Genomic DNA, 23,097 nt, shown 5'->3' with positions numbered 1-23,097 from the left:
CTGGGGTCAGGGGTGGCCACTGCACTCAAGGCCGATTGCCGCCTTCCTGCGCACACACCTTAACTTTTTTCTCCCTATGAAAGAGATGGGGCTCTGTGATTTTCAGAATCTTTTCAAGTGCTCAAAGTAGGATTCCTGGCATTCCACAAGGCTCATTTTCCACTTGTGCAAGCCAAGTGCTGCACACAGTAAGTGCACTCCAGTTTCCCGAGTCTGGCCTGAGGTGGTTTGCTCATGTGGCAAAAAAAAAAAAAAAGGTTTAGGATTAATGGCTGTTGGAAAAGAACCCACCCCAATGGGATGAGACTCAGGACCTGTGTGACCTGGGTGATCGCTCTACTGAATGACATCTGCAGTGGGATCTCCACATAGAATTGTCATTTTCTTCTCTACGCTGTGTGTGCATGTGCGCACACGCAAGCACATGCTTGAGAGCAATGTTAGGACTCAAACCTAGGACATTCACGGAGTTTTGGATCTTGGGCTTAGAGGAGAGAGGAAAGCTGGTGAGGGGAGAGTAAAGAAGCCACAAGTAAGCCAGGAACACCGGAAATTCTGAAGCTCTCTTTGAAAAAGGCTGCAGAGCGGGGAGGGGGCGGGAGAGCTGACTCAGGCGTTAGGAGCACTTGTTCCTGCAGAGGATCTGGCTTCCAGAGCCCACACGGGCTCACAGCCGTCCACACACACTTGGTGCTGCACACACTTGGCGCACTTACATATATGTGAGCAAAACACCCAACAGGAAATAAACCAAGAAAGCAACGTGAGCACCTGTTACTGAGGAATGAATGGAAATCATGAGACTCAGAAAAAAATTTTTGGACACAAAATAAGCCAACCCCATAGAATCTGGAAAATCTTCCAAGCCAACCCCATAGAATCTGGAAAATATGACCCAGGCTCATACTCATCTACAGTGTCATAAGACCTCACTCCAAACTGTGACAACTTTTCGTGAATTCAAAAGACTTGTATTCAGAATTTCCTAAATATATCTTAACTTTCCTCTCAAATTGGTCCCAAGTCCTAAGAAATGGTATTATTGCCTTAGTAACTGAATCCATATATTTTACTTTGTGTGTGTATATTTTACTTCGTGTGTGGTACATGTGCCTGCATGTGTGTGCACATGTGCGCACACACATACACATCCATCTACCCATGAGCGTGGAGAGACCAGAGGCGCATGCAACCCCTCTGTCTCTGGGCCACATACGGATGGGGTTACAGACTTGTGCCACCAGTGGATGTTTTACGTGGGCTCTGGGATTTGAACCCTGCTTCATCATGGCGCGGCGCTCCCTGTCACCCAGTGCCATGCGGGCCCAGCCTCAAGTCAACACGCTTCCATCTGGAGGGGATTAGCCTCCTGGCGGCCGCAGTGTGCACGTCCCAACAGGGTCCTTTCACGGGGCTCTGCCTGCAGAAGTCGAGGCTGTTGGCGTTTCTCCCTGGTCTCCTTCAGCTTGGCGGGGACCTTTGCTCCGGCCTGTTTTCCGCTTTGCTCCGTGGGAACGAGATCTCTGGGCTGTGATTCTTTAGATCTTGTGGAACAGAACTGTCTCTGCAGGAGTGTCAGAAGCTAAGATTTTAGAAGTCCGGCATTTGCTGCCAGGCCATCACATGGAAATAACGGGAGGACACAATCACAGGAAAAATCAGCAACGGCTCTAAAGACTGTGTGCTAGCTCAGAGGCTGAAGACAGTGAACACAGGCTGGGGAAGCGGCTCAGCACTCAGGTGAAGCACTCAGATATAGTGTCCGCCTACGCACACAAGGCCGTGGGCTCCGTCCCCAGCAGCATGTGATTCATGTGTGATGGCAAACACCCATAATCCTTGCACTCAGCAGGTGGAGGCAGGAAGATCACAAGTTCAAGGCCATCTTCCGTGTCTTCTGGTCCCCGTTGTGTCCAAGGCAATGAAGTTAGCAATGTTCATGCCATGGCCTCTGGGGGACCCTCAGGTGGTTGGTCCTGGCGAGAGACAGCAGAGACTAGACACAGCTACGTCAAGACTAACCTGACAAAGTCGGCAGAGAGAGACTGGATACCTTCCTCTCCTGAGCATCACACAACAGACAGAGCAAGCTCCAGAAGGTTCTGCCTCGCGCAAGCTCGGGAGACGCTGGCGCTGTGTGCATGTCTTATAAAGGATCACCCAGCCCCCGGCCCTTGGCTTCTAGAGGGCCTGCTGTTCCCTCAGCTCACTAGGCTGTTTGCTCTGGGGAGTGCTTTGACTTTTATTTGCTTATTTTTGTCTTTCACAACAAGCGGTCTCTGCTTATCCTTCAAACCACGTGTCCCTGCTCAAGTCACTTCCAGTGCACAGAAGAACCTGGATTTCCAACAGGTGCCCCTGGGCGGTGCCAGCAGGAACCTCACAGACTCAGATCTTTGCTTCTCGCGGTCTCGGGACCCACACAGACGCTTAATTCCTCTGGTGTCCAAATCCTTTATGTCAAAGGCAATATTTGTGCAGAATCTTCCTGCATCCCATGTGCTGACAGCCACCCCTGGGTACTTACAGCACTCGGGCAGTGTCACCCCAGGCAGTTAGCAAGCTCAAATGTTCCCTACAGACGTGCTCTTCCCCTCCAGATATTCTTTCTTTTATTTCTGAGATTATAATGTAATCACGTCATTCCTCCCTTCCTTTTCCTCCCTCTATATACGCCCTTGTTGGATTTCAAATTCACCGCCTCTTTGCTGTTGTTACATGACTGATTGGCTAGTCCTGGAAGACTGTTTCTCCCACGCTTAGCATTTCTCAGTTGCCATCGTCCTGTGAGTGGAGCTGAGGCCACGTGGGTCTTCCTCGTGAGCTTCGTCATGTCAGCTGCTCTCCTTGCTCAGCTCACCATCAGGCGGCCATGTTGGTGAGACCTCATGCGGAGAGCTGCTGGCACTACTAAGTGACCTGGTCTCACAGAACCCCCTGATCCTCTCTGCCTCTTCGGATCTTTCTGCCCCCTCTTCCGCCATGTTCCCCGAGCCTTAACTCCTTGGGAGTTATTTTTCGGAGGTCTTCAAATACTTTTGATCTGTGCTTGAATCTGTGAACAGGGACCCTCTGGACACAGAGGGTTGACTGTGTTTCTTCCTGTACTCCGAAAGTTTGGCGGCAGTTCAGGTATCTTGGGAGAAAGACGAAAGAAAGCCCATTCCACAGCAGCCCTCTTTGGGCCTCGGGAGTTTTCTATAATTTTACAGCAGGAGTGGAACCTCCCAGGCAGACAGCAGACTAAGAGCATTCTCTTTCAGCCTTGTTTGGCAAAGATCTCGGGGCTTGTCCACAGGGCCGTAGCCAAGTCCAGCTTCTCCCGTTTTTCCTATATAAACACAGTCCCAAAATGGGACAGAAACTCTGTTCATCGGTTTTCCCAAGCGCAGTCTTAAAAATGATCTGAACCCATGTTATAGAACCATTACCATAGAAACAGAAGCCCGGGCAAGGCTTGAGAAGAACTCTAGCTGATTTTTCTGTTCCTGGTTAAAATTGCTGGCCCCGGGGGAGCCTTCACTGTGTAAAAGCTCTGCAGGCCAGAGCCTGATTCAAATCTGCTATCAGGCCCTCAGCAGTCACCTCTGGGGCTTCAGTGGCTGAAGTGTCAGGAAATGGACCAGACAGGAACTTCCCACCGGCAGAGCTGACCTGGGCAGCTATCTCTGTCTCTCCTAGGCCACCACAGAATTTTTTTATTTTATTACACACTCATCTTCTCCCTTCCCTTGGTAATTAATCAGAACACCTCGTGGCTACTCGAGGCACCATGGGGAAGGTTCTAGAAGTTTCTCATGGGATAGTCCTGTTCCAGGCCTGAGTGGTGCTCAGTTTTCCGAATCAGACTCAGCTCACCTAGCTGCAGCCAGGAGTCTTCAGCCACGTCACACTCTTGTGGGAACTCCCGGGATTTGCTCACCTGGCCTAGATATAGATCACCTTTAGCTATATGATGTAGTCTGTTCTCACAGCTTCTTCTCTTTTCTGAAAAGCCTTTTTAGCATGGGCCTGGTGGCACACGCCTTTAATCCCAGCACTTGGGAGGCAGGAGCAGGTGGGTCACTGTGAGTTCTAGGCCAGCCATGTGAGACCCTGCCACAGAAAACAAACAACCAACCTCTTTAGTGAACACTAAGACCCAGGGCTGGGGCAGGGCACGAGAGTTGGTAACGTGCCCAATATCCATGGTCCCATCCCCAGCACCACAAAAACAGGACAGGGTGGCACAATTGGGAGGTAGAGGCAGGAGGAGCTGATGTTCACATCATCATCAGCTATGAAGCCAGTTTGAGGTCAGCCTGGGCAACATGAGACCCCGTCCCAAAAAGTCATACAAACCAAACCAAAACACACACACACACACACACACACACACACACACACGTCCAGGCCTCCATGAGGTCAAGAGCCTCAGTTTTTCAGTGTGTCGCTGGAAGGGCATGATGGCACACACCACCCCCAACAACCCCTTAGAAGATGAAGCTGATTCCTTCTGGAACCTGCTGAGGGGCCCTCGTGAGGACCCCCATGAGGCTGCTTCAGTTAAGGTAATTTTTATTTGTTTTAAGTTTGTGTGTGTGGGCTAGAGTGATGGCTCAGAGGTTAAGAGCACTGGCTGCTCTTCCAATGGTCCTGAGTTCAATTCCCAGCACCCACATGGCGGCTCACAACCATCTAAGATGAGATCTGGTGCCCTCTTCTGGAGCACAGGTGTACATGCAGGCAGAACACTATACTAAATAAATAAATAATTCTTTTTTAAAAAGTTTGTGTGTGTGTGCGCACACACACTCACAGTGCCTGCAGAGGCCAGAAGAGGGTGTTGGATTCCCTGGAGCTGTAGTTGCAGGCAGTCATGAGCTGTTTGCCGTGAGTGCCGGGAACCTCACTTGAGCCTCTGCAGATGCAGTCCAGGCTCTCAACCACGGGGCTGTCTGTCCCTGGCCAATTGTTTGTCTACCTAGGTAGGCGGGTGCTCTATAATAGTGATTAATAGGTGTAATGTAAGCTGGGTGTTGTGGCACACACTTTTAATCCTAGCACTCAGGAGACAGGGGTAGGTAGGTCTCTATGAGTTTGACGGCAGCCTGGTTTACATAGCAAGTTCTATGCTAGCCAGGGGCACGTCGGGAGACCCTGTCTCAGTATAATGTAGTAAGGATGATGTAACCTATACGCACACCAGCACCAGGGGTGTGTTGCCAGGATCAAGCATCTAGATGGCACACGATTGGCTGATGCACTCACACGTGGCCACCTGGGCCCCAGCTTAGCTGCTGAGCCCCACTGCGATCTTACGAGACCATGAGCGTCTTTGCCGCAGCATCCTTACGCCCCCGCTCTTCTATACCGCCCCGCAGCATCTTGGGTAGTTCCTGACCACCCCTTCTGTGACATGGCTGACCAGCGCCCGAGAGCCCTCTTCCCAGCCGCTTTGGGATTGCGTCCTTCTTTAGAAGGCGTCCGGGATTAACCTTGGGGGTGGAATGGCAGACCTGAGCCCAGACTTCCTGGTGTCAGGATGAGTGTGAGCACAGCCAGGAAGCCAGCTGTCATCCCTACAGTCCTCAGGCTTGTGACCGGGGACAGCATGTTGCGGTTTTCACTGAGATTGAGACACAATCAAGAAGAGTGAGACTGGGGGGGCTGGAGAGACAGTTCAGCGGCTGCTCTTGCAGAGGACCCAGGTTTGGTTCCCAGTACCCACAAGATGGGTGTGACTCAAGTTCCAGGAGCTCATCACCCTCTTTTCACTTCCATGGGCACCGGGTGCACATATGCCAGACACACACATACATGCAGATAAAACATCTATACAGATAAAATTTAAAACTCTTTAGCCAGGTGGTGGTGGAGCATGGCTCTAATCCCAGCACTGGAGAGGCAGAGGCAGGCAGAGCTCTGAGTTCAAGGCCGGCCTGGTCTACAGAATGAGTTCCAGGACAGCCACAGTTACTCAGAAAAACCCTGTCTTTAACAAACAAACAAACAAACAAAAATCTTGAGGAAAAAAATAATAACTGTGATTGGAAATGCTAGCACAGTAAGGGAGGGCGGAAAGCCCAGCCTCCTGGACTTCCTGTCTCTGGGGAAAATCGTCACCATCCTGCACAGACGATCAGGGCAGAGGCTTTGCCCCAGGGTCAAGACCTAAGAGTCCCTGAAACAGCCCAAGTCTAATTGTCCCCCAAGAGAGGCAAAAAACCAGTTCTCTCTCAGACCAGCAGCACCTGGGGGCATAGCCAACTGGATCCAGAGCCTGGAGACAGACACAGGCTCTCGGTTTCCTGGTTGCTTGCCTGGGTGACCCCCTCCCCAGGTCCATCCTTTGTAGACACCCCCTGCCTCCTCCCCACCCCCCCGATCCAGCACCGGAAGTAGAGGGAGTAGGCATCTTGGAGCCATGCCTCATGCTGTCTTGACTCTGGGTCTGGTCTCTCCCCACCTCCAGCAGGCCTCTGCATGCTCAGTCGAAAGCCTTTCAAACCTGTTTTTAGCACAGGGCAGTTGGTCACCTGTGACCTTCCTTCCTGTGATCTCTGGTGTGTGATAAACAGCGGCACCACAGGAGGGGGAGGGTCCTCCCCAGATGGTCCAGAAGCTTCGGGGCCAGAGTGTTTGCAGCTTGACTGACTTCTCTTCTCTTTTCTCTTCTCTTTTCTTCTCTTCCCTTTCCTCCTCCTTTCTTCCTTCCTTCCTTCCTCCCTTCCTTCCTTCCTTCCTTCCTTCCTTCCTTCCTTCCTTCCTTTCCTCCCTCCCTCTTTCTTTCTCTCTCTCCCTTCCTTCCTTCCTTCCTTCCTTCCTTCCTTCCTTCCTTCCTTCTTTCTTTCTTTCTTTCTTTCTTTCTTTCTTCCTTTCTCTCTCTCTCTCTTCCCAGACAGGGTTTCTCTGTGTAGCCCTGGCTATCCTGGAGCTCACTCTGTACACCAGGCTGTCCTCAAACTCAGAAATCTGACTGCTTCTGCCTCCCTGCTGGGATTAAAGACATGTGCCACCACCTGCCAGCTCAGCTTGTTTTTCTCATCTTGAAATATTTGCACACATTTATAATGATATCCAAGTCTAAATGTCAGTCTGTTTGCTGTTTCCTTCACACTTTACACGTATACACAATCTGAAGTAATTTTTAAAAATTATTACACTTACATATTTGAGTGTGTGTGTGTGTGTGTGTGTGTGTGTGTGTGTGCGTGCATGTGTGCCTGTGAACACATGTAGGTCAGAGGACAAATCACAGGAGTTGATTCTTTGCTGATGGTACTAAGGTCATCGGACTTGGTGGCAATTGCATTATCACTGGCCCTGAAGTAATTTTACACATCTCAAATAATTTTGTGCAGTGACTGCGCCCTGTCATGTGAGGACAAGTGTGGAATTTTCCGCTCATGGAGTCACACCATTTTGGAGCAGTTTGCACTCTGTGCTTAGTTTGCACTCTGAGCCTTCTGCTGCTTATATGGAAACAAAGTGAGTGGTCAGGCTGCTGGGAGTGACCCTCCTGTGCCAGCCGTGCCAACTCAGCCTGCTTAGTAAACCTTTTTTTGTACCTGAATTTCCTCACGTGTAAGCTGAGGTAGCCATCATGGTGGCTTTCCCACAGGACTGTTTAAAGGGTCACTAGTGAAGCCAGGCCTGTGGCGCATGCCTTTGATCCAGCACTCGTGAGGCAAAGGCAGGTGGATTTCTGTGAGTTCGAGACCAGCCTGGTTTAGCATATTAAATTCTAGGCCGGCCGGGGCTATGCCGTGAGACCCCGGCCAGTAAGGGCTGGAGAGATGGCTCGGTGGGTGGAGTGCTTGCTGTACCAGCACTCAGACTTGAGTTCAGATCCCAGCACCCATTTAAAACCCAGCTGTGGCTGTGCACGCCTGCAACCCGGCACTGCGTGGGCAGGAGACAGGGGGATTGCTGGCTGGCAGACAGTCAGCTTAGTTTCAGATTCAGTGAGAGGCGCTATGTCGGGGGTGGGGGGTAAGGGGGAGAGTGATGAAGCAGGACCCCTGACAGCCAGAGGCCCCGCAGGCAGCCGCTTGGACTCCCATGTGCATGCATGCTCGCGTGCACACAAATAGATAATAAACACACTCCCATAAAAGTGCTAGGGGAGGGCCTGGCACCTCTACCGTCACAGCTCATCTGTCCCTGCACAGGGCAGGGAGCTCTCCTGAAGAGACCCCGGGAGGACCCCGTGGACGTGGGGACGCACTGTCTTGAGTTAGGGCGTTCCATTTTTGGAAGGAAGAATACTGTTCATTGTATTCTGCCAAAATCCGCCTCCTTGAAACTCCCCCACACAGGTCCTGACTCTGCCAGGGGGCAAATGTCAAAAAAAAAAAAAAAAAGTCCAGAGTGTACACACTCAGGACGGAATGAGGTGAGGAGCGACAGCCTCCTGCAGCCGCCATCCACACGGCTTCCCCCAGCACTCAGACCGGAGGCAGGTCCCCGGCTCTCTGCTCCCATCAGCAGCGTGACTTCTCCCTTCCTTCTGTCCAGCACATCATTTTCCTCTGCAGACCCAGGGAGAGTCACTCCACTTGTACAAAGGTGACAGTCACAAGGGCTGCAGCCATGACCTCACTGCCCTTAATACGTGCCTGTAATCACCGTGCGCCCAGGGAGTGGGCCAGTGGGGCAGCCGCGTGCATTCGTGCGTCAGGCTCCTGTTTACAGAGCCTCGCAGGCGTCGGGCGTGGAATCACGACCCGGAATCACAATTCCTGCCTGGCCTGGCCCCTTGTTTGCAGCTGGCACGTGTGCCGTGAAGGCAGGCAGGCAGGCGTCTCTGTAAAGACAGGGCAGCTACCTCCTCTCTGCTGACTCTTGCTGAAAACAACTCAAATCTGAAGTGTGAAGCAATGGAGATGTGGGCTACGGACTGTGTCAGCTGCTTCGGGGCTGGACCACAGTGAACCTCCTTGGGCACTGCTGGGCCGTCAGGTTTACACGCTGGCTTTGGTTTCCTCAGGGCGAGGCGGGCGGCAGCTCAGCCACTGTGTGACTCTGTCTCTATCGGGCGTGGAACAGAAATGGCATCAATCTTCAGGGCCTGGCACGAGCCGCTGCTTCTGTGGTTTGTGGTCCTGATCACGGCCGTGGGCCAGTGGCCTTGGCGACTCGGCTGGGAAACCCTTCCCAGTGGCCAAGATCTTACAGGGGTTTGCAGCCCTGCCCTTCCTGGGTCTGGAATCTGCACAAGGGTGCTGCGTGCACCAGGCCTCCTTCCCCAGCCCGAGATGTCCTCCCCAGCTCCCACTGCGTGGGGGACGAGGACCAGTCTGCTACGTCGTCCTCTGCCAGCTTGAATGAGACACTACCTCGGCAGTGAGGAGCAATCTGATTATAGCAATCCCCTTCACTCAATGGGGTGCATCCCAAGGCACCCACAGGGTGCTCGGAACTGTAGATGGCACCAGATCCTACCCACTTACAGCATGTGTGTGTGCATGTGTCCACACATGTGTGTGCACGCATACTCGGTTGCAGAGGCCAGGGGAGGGCGTAGTGCCTCTCCCTGGAACCTTGCCATCTCAGAAAGGCCAGTGAGGATCCTGAAATCTACTTTTCTCAGTCCCCAGATGCTGGAGTTGCAGGCTCCAGTAGCCATGTGGGGATTTTTCACTTTGGTGGCAGCCATCTCCCGGCCCTCTATATGCTCCCCACAAATCTGTTTGTGCCTTTTTGATCTTAGCTAAACCTTTATCTCACACTGCAGCATGAATTTTGTGGTGTGCTTCACACCAGCAGCTCTGGCTTCTTCCTTGCGCTTTCCTTGGTTTGTTCTTACTATCTTAGCATGATCTATTTTTGTTTTTATATTTTTTATTTTTTTTAAAGATTTATTTATTGTGTATGCAGCGCTCTGTCTGCATGTACACCTGCTCTCCAGAAGGGGGCACTAGATCTCATTATAGATGGTTGTGAGCAGTTGCTGGGAATTGAACTCAGGATCTAGGGAAGAGCAGCCTGTGCTCTTAACCTCTGAACCATCTCTCCAGCCTTTGTTTTAATTTTCAATGTTTTAGAGACAGAGTTTTACTCTATAGCCATAAACTCAAGGCTGGCCACAGACTTCCGGATCCACCTGCCTTGGCCTCCTGAGTGCTGACATAAAGGCCTGTGCCACCAGGCCACTTCTGGCAGGGTGCCGGCTTTTGTCAGTTGTGTTTGTTTGTTTTTCCTTTTCTTTCTTTAGTAGGGAATCTCCACCTTTTCACTTAGATTAAGCAAATTGGCATTGTTACTTCCCTGCAGCGTTGGGGTCATCACACCGTGACAGCCGAGGTGGCTGCCCAGTGATGGGGGTGGGTGGGACACACCAGCGACAGGATGCCCGGGCCGGCTGCAGGGAGCAGAGGGCACCTCAGCACAGGAGTTGCTAATTCCTGGAAATGTCCATTTACTATTTCCAAACTGAAGTTGACCACAGGGTAGGGTGGGGCTTGGGGGTCGGAGCCAGGGAGGGGGGTGGGGAGCAGGGCTGTGGTCTCCTTCCCAGGTGGGGCCTAGAGAAGCCCGAAAACTTTAACCCCCCCCCCCAGGGGAGGGGAAGGAAGCCTGCATGGAGCTGGGGGCAGGGCACTCAGGCCCTTCCAGAGCAGGACCACAGTGGACACACACTCCAGACAAGGGCCTGGGCCACTCCTCCTTCCCTGCATCCTTCCCTGGACCCTGTTTCACTCAAGTCAGTGATGCTTGTCACAGTGTTTGGAAGTCCACGATGGCTTCTCATCTCTGGGTCAAAGTGACAGCAGAAACCCTGAATGAGGCTTCCAGGGAGCACAGGTCCCCTAAAGCCTTTAACCCGCTCAGGGGAGGGGAGGGGGCCTTTAATAACACAGGGAAGGTCAGGTCTGGTGACAGATGGGAACACCTTCTGCATTAATCCCCGGGTGTTAACTGTTAGCGAGGCTACTGTCGTGTCCTGACTTCTCACTGTTCCTTCAGCTCTGGAACTGGACTCCAGGGCAGCCCTGTTCCCTGAGGCCCCCTGGGCTGACCTCCCTGGCCTGTAGCCACAGGTGGGTCCTGCTTCCCTGGCATGTACTCCTAAACTATCTCAGGCTAATCCCCCCTTCACGCGTGTGCACGCGCACACACACACACACACACACACACACACACACACACACAGACTGTTCAAAGGTTCTGTGCCTGGGTGTCCCTGCCTGGGTCACAACCACTCATATCTGACTGAGGGCTCGGCTCCCCTCTGAATAATCACAGAGGACACCGACTGACCCGGTGGGAGGCCTTCGGGGCAACACTCAAGGATGGCTAGCCTCTGACACCTGCCTCCTTAGCCCAAGACATAGACAGCACCCTCTGGAGTCCCTCACCCAACACCCCTTGTTTCTGTTTCCACGCCATAGGAGGCACATAGAGGTTCAGGTGCGGTTCTCCGAGGCTATGTCTCTCATGCCTCCTCCTAGAGGAGGAGCCATTTTCTTCCGAGAAATATCCCCAGGAGGGGCTGGAGAGATGTTAAGAGCACTGGCTATTCTTCCAAAGGTCCTGAGTTCAATTCCCAGCAAACACATGGTGGTTCACAACCATCTATAGTGAGATCTGGTGCCCTCTTCTGGTATGCAGGCCCACATGCAGGCACAATCCAATAATAATAATAATAATAATAATAATAATAGAATTATTAATAATAATAAAAGAAAAGGCTCCTCTAACAGGAGGCCTTTTAAGGACTGAAGCGGTTCTGCCCATTCTTGCCAAGAAGGCCACATGGAGACCAGAAACATTGATCCCTGACACAACCCAAGCTTTGATCTACTCCTGTGAAGGATTTGCTGTTTCTTTGTCCTCTCTGCTTCCCGTTCTGGAAAAAACTATTGTTTATTGTCCTGCCTGTTCTGCAAACCTCCCCAGAACCTCTGTGCAACCTTGTTTCTCCCCCTAACTTCCCATGAGCTTGAATCTCCTCAGACCTCAGTTTTAACCCTGCAAATCAGCGTTGCACACTTGGAGTAAAAGAGACGTGGCAATGCAAAGTGTATCACAGGAGGCTTTTGAAGAGCAAGCATGGATGCCAGGGTTGGTGATGATGATGATGGTAGGGGTGATGGTGACATTGGTGGTGGTGATGAGACAGTAACAGAGATACTGATGGATTAGATGGTGGATTAGAATGGTGATGATAAAAATGGTGATGGTGATGATGATAGTGGGAAGGTAGTGATGATAGCGATGATATTGATGATAATGAGGATGATGGTAAGGGCCATGACAGCAATGGTGATGATGGTGAACCTGTACCTAATAATTATGGATCAATCTGGAAGGTCTTCCCTTTCCCCCAGTGACATACGTGTGCGCCCACACACACATGCACGGAAGTTACATGTAGAATCAGCTTATGGGCTGACACCAGCTTCTTGGCTCTCCTGGGCTTTTCCACCAGGTAAAGAATGGGAAGGGTCCCTGTGAGGCTCTGAACATTGGCATTCACGTCCTTTTCCTGTGCACGCCACACCCTGAGAGCGACACAGTCAGCCCCACAAGAGGTCTGCTGAGTGTGCAGACGAGGGGTAGATGACAGTGACCACGGTGATGCTGAAAAAAAGGGAGGAGGAGAAGGAAAGGAGAGAAAGAGGAAGAAGAAAGAAGAAGGGAGGAGGGACAGGAAGGAAGCAGAGGGAAGAGCAGAGGATAATTTAAGAAGGAAGGAAGGAGAAAGGAGGTGCCCTCGTTTGCTTGTTTATTTACAATGTTACAATTTACCAGGCACAGTTGAATGTGTCTCATATACTAACATATTTACATATGTGGACTCATTTTCATATATGTACATTATATACGTCTATACATACATACATATAAATATTTATTTAATTCTCACAACAGGCCTGTTTACTCCTCAGGAAGCACCACTGAGTGGGTGGTCTCCAAAGCAGAACTAACTGGACAAAGTAGCCTAGGATAACACACAGAGTGGAAACCAGCATGGCCTGCAGAGTCCAGACCGTCAGTCCCTGCCCTGGGATGACACCCTGTGTCCCCAAGGTCCCTCTCATCGTCAGCCAATGGGAGAGGTGGCCAGCAAGGATGCTGAAGAAGAGGCAGGTCGGTAGGAAGAGCTGTGAGAAGCCGGGGCAGCCGCCAAGTGTCAGGCAGGAAATGAGCTGATAAGCCCTGGGAGATAAGACCAGTTCCTCAGAGGCCGGTGGAGGAGTGTCAGTGAAGGGCACAGTGTGACTCAGCCTCCTGCACTCCTGGCTGGGGCTCAGACCCGGGCAGAGTCGAAGCAGACAGTGTTAGGGAGGCTGATGAAACTCGGTACTGCCCTTGCATTACACCATGACATCTGTTTTGTTCAAGGCCTGGGTGCTCGGCAAACAGAGGGCCCTGCGGCCTCTGCCCACTCCAAAATACTCAGACAAATACACATGGTGTGTGTGTGTGGGGGGGTGAGTGTGACCGTCAAAGGGCGTGAGAATGGGACAAACACGGCAAAGTGCAAACAGTGAGTGTGTCCCTCAGACTCTGCTGTGATGTGACGCAGAGATCTGCTTTGGTTCACAGTTTAAGGTTTTCAGTCTTACGGCAGAGTCCTATAAGCAGCTCACTTATGAGAGAGGGAGGAAGAGAGGGAGGGAGAGAGGAGAGAGGGAGGGAGGGAGAGATGGGCCATCTGGCCCTGACCCACAGGAAGGGGCTGCCCACACTCACCGTTGTCTGCCTTCTTAGTTGAACACCTCCAGAGGCCTCACAGGCACACCTAAGAGCGTGCTTAACGCCCCAGGTGTTGAACTTTGTTGAACTTTCCAGTTCAACAGAGCTGACCATCGAGAGTAGCCGCTGCAAGGTGTGGACTCCAGGGACAGTGGGAGCTCTGTGTAGCCCAGGCTAGCCTCAAACTCACAGAGATTGGTCTGCCTGTGCTGCTAGCAAAGGCATGCACCACCACGCTGCTCTTAACCTCAAGACTGAGAGGCAGACGGAGGAGAGTGGCCACATGTCCAAGGTTAGACTAGTTCACATAGGATGTTCAGGGCTACGTAGGATGACCCTGTATCAAAGCAAAACAAGACAATAACAACAACAACAACAATGGTGGAAATAGAATGAGAGACAGAAAGGGGAGAGATAAGAAAATGGAAGGAAGGAGGGAAATGAGGGAGGGAAAGAGAGGGAAGGAAAGGAAGGAAGGAGGAAGATAAAAAGAAGGAAGGAGAGAAGGGATGAGAGGGAGATGAAGGAAGGAGAAAAGGAAAGAGGAACAGAGGGAGGGAGGGGGTGCCAGATCGCCTCCCTCTCCTTTGAAATCACCTATTGTTTTCCCATCTGAAGCTTTTACTTCCAAAATGGTAACTGTCAACTGACAGATCAAACCTGCATTTAGAATTGCTTGGTTCTCCTGCCATTAACTATGGTTCAGGGACCTAAATTCAGCTCACTCTTCCTTCCCAGGTAGCCCTGTTTGCCTGGGCCTCCCCACTTCCCTAGAGGCATAGAAACCTCTATGGAGGGGTTTTCACTGGCCCTTCCCGCCAGGTGTCTGCTTTGTCGTGGTGTCTGCTCCTTTCTCCGTTTGACCCATTCGCCCGACCTCCAAGCCCTCCTAAGCTCTCCCAGGAATGTCCACAGTTGCATCCTGCCTGACCATACATCACCTGAAGTTCATTTAGGACATTGTTGGCTGGCCTGATTTTTCTGTCCTGTGTTGCTAGCTTATTGTTCAAGAATGTATATGTGCTGGTGAGTTTTATGTCGGCCTGACACGGGCTAGAGTCATTTGAAAGATGGGAACCTCAGTTGAGAAATTCCTCCATAATATGGGGCTGTAGACAAGCCTAAAACATATTCTTAACTAGGATTGGTGGGGGAGGGCCCAGCCCATGGTGGGCAGTGCCATCCCTGAGCTGTGGTCCTGGGTGCTGTAAGAAAGCAGCTGAGCAAGCCAGTCAGCAGCGCCCTCCATGGCATCTGCATCGGCTCCTGCCTCCAGGTTCTGCCCTGCTGAGTTCCTGTCCTACTTTCTTCAGTAGTGAGGGGCAGCATGGCGGTGTAAGCCGAATAAACCCTTTCCTCCCCAAGTGCTTTTTGTTTGGTTGGTTTTGGTTTTGGTCATGGTGTTTTATCACAGCAAGAGAAACCCAGAACTGAGACAGTATCTCAATGTACTCTTCTCGTGTGTGTGTGTGTGTGTGTGTGTGTGTGTGTGTGTGTGTGTGTGAGAGAGAGAGAGAGAGAGAGAGAGAGTCTGTCTAGGCTGGCCCTGAACTTCTGTGCTCAAGCAATCCTCACGTTTCTGCCTCTGGAGTAGCTGGGACTCTGTGTGTGTGCCAGGCCTGCTGAGTGTTTATCTTTTCTCCCAGCTTCATCTGGAGTTTCTGGAAGGAGGTGGTAATCCTGTGTGAGGTTTCTGTCGTAGCCTCTCTGGTTGGATAAATCAGAGCTTAATAGATACCTACTTAATTCAACATTTTCCCTTATTTTGACTGTTGGCTTACATCCAAAGAACTTCTAAGGTTCACCTCACACTGATATTCTAAGAACACAAGGCTATGCAGCAGACCTTTTGAGGCCTCCCTGAGTGGCTCTATGGTTAGTGGCCGAGGCCTCTGCGATGGCTTGCAGGCAGCAGGTGGTCCGGTGCTGCAGACGCTCTCTCAGCTCATAGACAGTCACTGCTTCCCAACTACATCTGTTTTAGAAACGTTGCAGAGCTTCTCTGGGACATTAGGGTATCGTTCTCCTTGCTTGACCCAAGACTCACAGCTTTGACACAACTGCAAAGAGCACTGGGGCCGATTTCTAGCCACCTCTAGTGGCCGAGGAGCTGTCCCAACAGAGCAGAGGCACGTGAACCCGAGTCTCTTGAGGTCATTGCGGGAGGAAGGTAGTTGTAGCCAACTGACTCCCGGCCACAGCCTTAAGTCTTAAATTCCCTCTCTTCATAGTTCATCATTTCAGCACATACGGGAGAGAATGATGTCATGCCGTACAAATGCCAAAGTTGCCCTTTGGAGAGGCGACACCAAACATGGGCAGCGTGCCTAAGCCAAGTTTGCTCGGGCAAACACTCAGCCCTGTTGTTGAACTTGTCTTCTTGGTCTCTGCTTCCTGTGCGGGGTTGACGGAGGTTCTGACCTGAGCATTCGATTTCTTTGAAGTTTTGAACTTCAAAGCTTTGTGGGAGGCCACCCAAGATGCCCACGCTACAGTTCTTTACGGTGGGGGACAGGCACCCAAACACTCAGCTCCTCAGACAGCAATAATGTCAGCCTGGATTTTTATTAGTATTATTTTTGGCTCTAATATAAACTTCCTGGTAGGATTTTAGCCAGCTTCCTCTTGTCTGTTTCTCAGGTGAGGTGGTAGACGGTGAGTCTCGGTTCTCTGCTTGGGGTTCCAGCCCTTCCGTCTGCACCTGGCAGGACGGCCCCCCTGTAACAGGCCCTGCTCCGAGCTGCTTGTCTGGGTGGGTTGTTCTTTTCCTGCTAATTCACAAATTCTTCTCTGGTCCCATGGGCATTGGGATGGTGATGCACTATCCATAGATGTGGTAAACAAACAAACAAAAGCCAAATGTCACCGGGACAATTCTAGCCCACTTGAGATCTCCACCAAGCTCCAGAGACCCTGAGAATTGGAGCTAAGCAAGATGCCAGTATCAAAGCAGGAGAGCCTGGCCGCAGACGGAGGATGGGATGACCGGGGAGGTTCATGCATTGCTGCTATTTAGAAACAAGACGGCGGCCATTTCCACACCCCAGGGTTTCTATGGCCGAGGAAACATTAAGATAGTACATGAACTGCTAGAAGCTGGCTTAGTGGTTAAGAGTGTTTGAGTGTTTTGAGTGTTTGAGTGTTGAGTGGTTAAGAGCGGTTTGAATGTTTGACCAGAATTCAGTTCCCAGAACTCACATCAGGTGACTGAGTCACCTGAGGAACCACAGCCAGCTCTAAGGAACCTGACCCCTCTTATCACCTTCAAGGATACCTGTACGTGTAGAAAAATAATAAAAATAAAGATAAATAAACAAAATAAAAACAAAAAAGATAGAGCACGAGGAGAAACAGAAAACGCTCCCCTGCTGCTGTTTTTGACACTGGCTCTAAATCAGAAGTTCTCAAGTTATGGGTCTCGACAGCACAGGGTTGGGATAACCGCACATCAAGTGTCCTGCCCACCCGATATTCACGTTCAGATTCCCAACACGAGCAAAATGACAGTTAGGATACACTTTACGGTTGGGGTCCGTGAAACATGCGGAGCTGTATTAAAGGCTCACAGCAGTAGAGAGGTGGAGAGCCGTGCCCCGGCCAGATCCACACAAAAGGCTTTCCTTGTACATCCTCCATCCCAAGACCAGGGATGTGACATCTGTTTTCCTGAGCCAGGAGTGAGAGAGGGCAGCTCTACTGCCAAAGAGTGCTAAACCGCTGGGGTTGAAAAACAAACAATCAAACAAACCAACAAACAAACAGGGTTCGGCTCTCCCCAGAGCACAGGCCTAGCATTCGCCAGGCCCTGCGCAGGACCCACGGCACCCTTAAAGCAAACACAACGTTATGCCTAGTTTATCTAAAGTTCACATTTAACTGTTTCTTTTTCTTTTTAAGTTGATCTGATAATACTAAGGGAGGCAGGCATGATTATAAAGAGCTCTCAGAGGGCCCAGCCCAGAGTGCTGAGAATTTAACAGAAGTAAGGTGGGGGCCCCTGGGAATGGAACCTCCCTGAGAACAGTCTCTCTGACTTTCTCATTCTTGAATGTGGAGTCAGATGACCCTAACACTACAATACTTTTGGAAGGGATACATAAAAAATAACCAGACTATTTTGGTGGAGGGATGGTAGTGAAGAAAAAAAAAAGTTTTAAATTTTTATTTACTTTTAATTAATTAATAATGTTTTATGTATTACATGCACACAGTTTCCACAGAAGTCAAGAGCGTGTTAAATCCTTTGGTTATTGGAGTTACAGAAAGCTGAGCTGCCATGTGGGTGCTGGGAACTGAACCCGGGTTCTCTGCCAGAGCAGCCAAGGTTTGTAGCAGCTGAGACATTTCTCCAGCCTCCAAACTGACTTTTAAACATTTAGGGAGTTGGGGGTGGGGTGTAGGGTAGGTCCAGCCCAGTCTCTGGCTGTAGAAGTTTAGGGTAGGGGTTGGGGCATGCCAGCCAGGAGAACCCTATAACAGACAGGGACTGGGGGATGCTGGGAAAGCCTGGCAGCTGGCTTCCGCTTTGATAAGGCTCTTATTTGTTTGTCCAAGTTTGAGACCCAACAGTTCTGAGATGATCCACTCACAGTATGGGACAAAGAGCCAGGAGGACAGCCAGATCTCTATGCTACAAAGCATTAAGTTTAAGTAGGCCGACAAGCTGGTGCTTTAAAGATATTAAACCATTTGATGGGAGCATAGGTAAGTAAGTACTGTCTCGATGGAAGGAAGTGGAGGAACCGTCTATACCTGACTGAAAATGCTGTGAGTGTAAACCAGCCTGAGCATCCCAGGGAGGGGGAGTTGCAGGTCAGCCTGGGCTACATAGGGAGACCTTGCCTTTAAAGGTAAATTAGGATGAAGTCAGCCAGTGAGCTGTGCTGAGCACAGCACAGGCCTGGGAGCCGGTTCCATCTCAGGTCCACGGGGGCACCCAAAGCTGTCCTCTGACCTCTATAGGTGGTGTACTGTGGCGTGCGTATGACCACACCCATATATGTGTGTCCTTGCACACACAAAAATTAAAACTGTATTAAAACAAAATAAGGGGCCTGGGGAGATGGCTCACTGAGTGACTGTGCCTGCTGTACACGCAGGAAAAGCTGAGTTCAGACTCTAGCACCCAGGTAAAAGCCACTGAGCATGGCCACACACAACTGCAACCCGGACGCTTGCAGGTGGGGGTTGGGGAAGGCAGAATGACCGCTGGGGCTACAAACAAACAGTGGCCCCACCCACCAACGACTGACCAGTGAGCTCCAGGTTCATTGAGAAACCTGTCTTGAGGGATTAAGGCAGAGAATGAAAGATCAGGACACATGATGTCCTCCACCATCTCTGTACGCATCCTGTACACACACACATACTAGCATACACACACGTGTCTATACATATATACTTATACACACATATACTGTATACACAAACATATACATATATTATACACACATACTGTATACACACACATATGTGTGCATACATATATACTTATAGACACACATGTGCTTATACACACACTTATACTTGTATACACACATATATGGATATTATACACACATACATGTACACACACACTCACTCACTATTCACACACATACACACCTTTACAATATCCCCCAACAAATAAATGAATAGATTAAGTATTTTTAAGAGGAGGTAGGCGAAGGCCACGATGATCCAGTCTTGGGGAGATGCTGGGGTGGAGGCAGGCCTTCGCAGCGCACTTGCCCAGTGTCCCACGCTGAGCTCCCAGCGGGATCATCTCCTCAAAATGCCTGCGAAGCACCGAAGGCCTCTCATTACACTGGTAGCCGCAGATATGTGAGCTACAATGGGATATATGTTCTTTTCTTTCCTTCCTTCTGGGTGTGCATACATACGTGTGTGCATGCATGCATATGTGTGCGCACAAGTATGTGTGTCTACACACACACACTCACCTTGGCACAGACACGCGGAGGCCAGAGGTTGACACGTGTGCCTTCTCTCCACCTCTGCTTTGTCTTTTTGAGGCAGGGTCTCTCGTGCCGACCCTGCAGCGTTCCTGTTTAGCTGGCCTGGCTGGCCAGTGAACAGCTAAGATGTCCTGTCTGCTTTCCGGGGCTGGGTTACAGAAGTACATAGCTGCATTCAGCTTTTTGTTAACAGGGGCACCAGAGATTTGAACTCAGGTTCTCATGCGTGCGCAGCAAGCACTTTACCCACTGGGCCATCCATCTCCCCAGCCCCTGGTTAAAATGTTTTGAAGCCATTACAGACACAGATCAGAGGAGAAATGTGTTGGGGCTGTCTTTCTGAGAAGACACTTGGTAATATGAGTCAAGGAGCTCAGAGAATTTAATATTTCAATATTTAACATCGGTTACTTAGAGGGTTTAATATCTCATCTTAGCCCAAAAGCCGAGAAGTGATCCAGTATTTTACTGTGAGGCAGAAGCAAAGGGCTGTGTACAAAGACAGACCCAGGAGTCCAGGGCTGCGTGCGCGAGGGCTGCAGGCCGGTGCAGCAGCCGGCGGGAGGGTTAGCGCAAGCTCCAGTGACATCCTTCAGCAGCTTTGTAGATCACAGCTGCTCCTGCACGAGCGGCGGTGCACACCTTTGATCGGCACTTGGGAGCAGAGGCAGGCGATCTCTGTGAGTTCCTGAGTTCCAGGCCAGCCTGAGCTATACAGTGACTTCTTATCTTTTAAAAGATTTAAGATTTATATCCAGTGATGTGGACCAATATCACAGAACGCCCCATCAAAAGTAATCAATACACACATACTAAACAATCTCCTCCTCTTTTCCTGTCTTTAAAGAGAAACCATGGATTATGCAATCATCTCCCTTCTTACAACTCTGTATATGACATTGTACCCCTACGACGGCTATGATTAAAAAAAAATCATAATAACGTTGGTAAAGATGTGGGCACCCTCTCACCTTGCTGGGCACAGTAAAGTGGTACAATCATTCGGCAAAGAGCCTGGCGGTTCCTCCCAGTGTTAAGTGCTGTTATTTTATGGCCCTACAATCAATCCGTGTGCTCTACGTGGGCAAAGTGTATGGTGCCATTAGGCAGTATATGGCGGTGTACAGTGCTGCACGACTGTAAAGCTGTCGGAATCCTGTGCACACAGAAACCTCTGGAAACAGTTTTGGTGAAAATGTTAATAGCTGTTGTCTCCAAGCTTCTGCTAAATTTCAGGCGAATGGGCTCTCTTTTGGAGCAGGCAAAGATGATTCAAAAATACCCTTCTCTCCAGGGTACACGGAAACACGGGTCCATACAAACTTGTGCAAGGGTGTCATGGCGGCACTCAACGCAGCAGACAGTGGAAAACACCCGATGCTCAACAGGTGACAGACGTTTGAGTAAAACTGGGTTAGTACAACAGGTGTGATCTGAAGAAGAAATGGGCTGGGAGAGGCAGCAGCAGCTGTAACCCCAGCCTTCCTCGGCTGCGGCAGGAGATGGGGAGGTCTTAGAACAAGGAAGAGAGAGGGACCTGGAAGAGCGAGGGGAAGATGAAGAGAGGGAAGAGGAGGAGGAGGGAGGGAAGGAGCCAAAGACCGATTCCTGCTGTGACCGGGTGGGTTTTGAAAACAGTGTTTGTGAAGGAGGCCGGATAAGGAAGACCATATGTTATCTCTTCCATTCATGGGCTGTGTCAGAAGTGTCAGGCACACTCAGAGAGGGGGAGCATAGATCAGCAGTTGGCTAGCACCAGGAGAATGCTGGTGGAGGGCGGACTGGCAATGGGTGCAACGTTTCTTTTTAGAGAGACAGAAATGTTCACACATTAATTGTGGGCTGCTTGCACAGCCCTATGAATAAACCATTGACTCTCGGGCTTCCAAAGGGTGGATTTCATGGCGTGACAATAATGCTGTGAAAAATCTATTTATGTGCATCGAGGCATAGAAAACTCATTGGGAAGTGTGTTCAGTCAAAATATTAGTGTAGTAGTTGTCTCCACGGCAGGAGTGTTCCAAGTTTCCTTTTGGGGCCTCCCGCCCTCCTTTGCAGTAGGCAGAGGATGCCTTTGGGTATGAGAGGGGAACAGAACAGACTTCCTTATCTGCTTGGGGAATGCTTTTAAAATCGTCAGGTCTCTGGACTTTCACAGGGTGGCCCCACCCACATCCCCACAGACATATTAAAACACACGCAGGCCTCCTGGGCCAATTTCCATGGAATCATTACAGATAACTCAGTTGCGATTGGCTAGGTTTTCCCAGACAACTGCCAGGCAAACTTGGAAATCTGTGTTAGGGAGAGACTAGGTCACTTGCAGTCAGCCTTCTGAGGTGTGTGTGGGGTGAGGGGTGGGGGAAGTCAGAGGACAACTTTGTGGTGTCCTCCTCCACCCAGGGATGAAACTCACGCTTTGCAGGAAGCAGCTTTGCTTGCTGAAGCTATGTTGCTGGCAGTGGAGGAGACCTTTTTAATGAGTTATACCTAGAAACTACCGACCTTTGCGTGCACTGCATTTTGTGAGTGTGTGTGCATTGCTTTCCTTTTTCAGGGCTTGTGTGCCGTGCCGGAGATGGATTCCAGCATCCTAGATCAGTGCTCTGCTCTGCACTGAGCTGCAACCCCAGCCAGGCTGTTTTGTTTTTTTTTGAGCCTCCATGTGGGTTCTGAGAACCAAACTCAGGTCCTCTGCAAGAGCAGCAAGTGGTCTTAACTGCAGAACCATCTCTCCAACCCCATTACTGTTTTTTAAGAGGTGGAACCTGGCATCAGAGAGAACGTTCCAAATCCAGCAAACAGAACCTCCTAAGACATGACAGATTTCTAGCCTCCTGGCTCTTCAGAGACTGTACGTGGTTGGCTCCACGCCCTTCCTCTGACCTGACTCCCATAACTCACCATTCTGCAGGTGAGGCCAGTGCTCTCTGGCGAGCGTTGGTGAGCACTCTCTGACACAATTAGCCTTGACTGTTCTCACTCACCCCACGCGTGCAGAGGCCCTGGGAGCCTTCTTTCTCAGGCATCTTCTCTCTTCCCTGACCTTTGGCCTCTTCCTCTTGTGTGCTCACACAGAAGATACCCAAACAGGTTTTGCTTTTAATTAATTTTTAAAAAATCAACATTCAAAGCAATCAGTTTCCTTAAGGCATTTTCACACGTGCCTTAAAAAATGGGGCTGGAGAGATGGCTCAGCAGTTGAGGGCACTTCCTGCTCTAGCAGAGGACCGGGTTCGGTTCCCAATACAGACAGAGCAGCTCACAACCATCTGTGACTTCAGTTCCAGGCACTTCTGGCCTCTCAGGGTGCTACACCCACGTGGCACACAGACATTCGTGGTGTACACATGTGCATGCAGGCAAACCACCCATATGCATCAAAATAAAGTAAGTAAATAAATAAAAATCTGTGTGTGTGTGTGCGTGCGTGTGTGTGTGTGCACGCGCGTGT

The 23,097-nt window shown here is 50.5% G+C and overlaps 1 long non-coding RNA gene across 1 annotated transcript; it reads right to left on the bottom strand.

The window, feature by feature from the left end:
* Positions 1-949: 949 nt before the first annotated feature.
* LOC132652935 (uncharacterized) lies at positions 950-2,328 on the bottom strand. The gene is made up of 2 exons (XR_009590466.1): positions 2,054-2,328; positions 950-1,976 (listed from the first exon to the last, which is right to left on the bottom strand). It is a non-coding gene; the product is annotated as an uncharacterized LOC132652935 (long non-coding RNA).
* Positions 2,329-23,097: the final 20,769 nt, after the last annotated feature.

This window comes from Meriones unguiculatus, chromosome 3 (assembly GCF_030254825.1).
Source record: "Meriones unguiculatus strain TT.TT164.6M chromosome 3, Bangor_MerUng_6.1, whole genome shotgun sequence".
Classification (NCBI taxonomy): domain Eukaryota; kingdom Metazoa; phylum Chordata; class Mammalia; order Rodentia; family Muridae; genus Meriones; species Meriones unguiculatus.
Note: the sequence above shows the minus strand (reverse complement) of the source record. Positions and strands in the feature narration are given on the sequence as shown.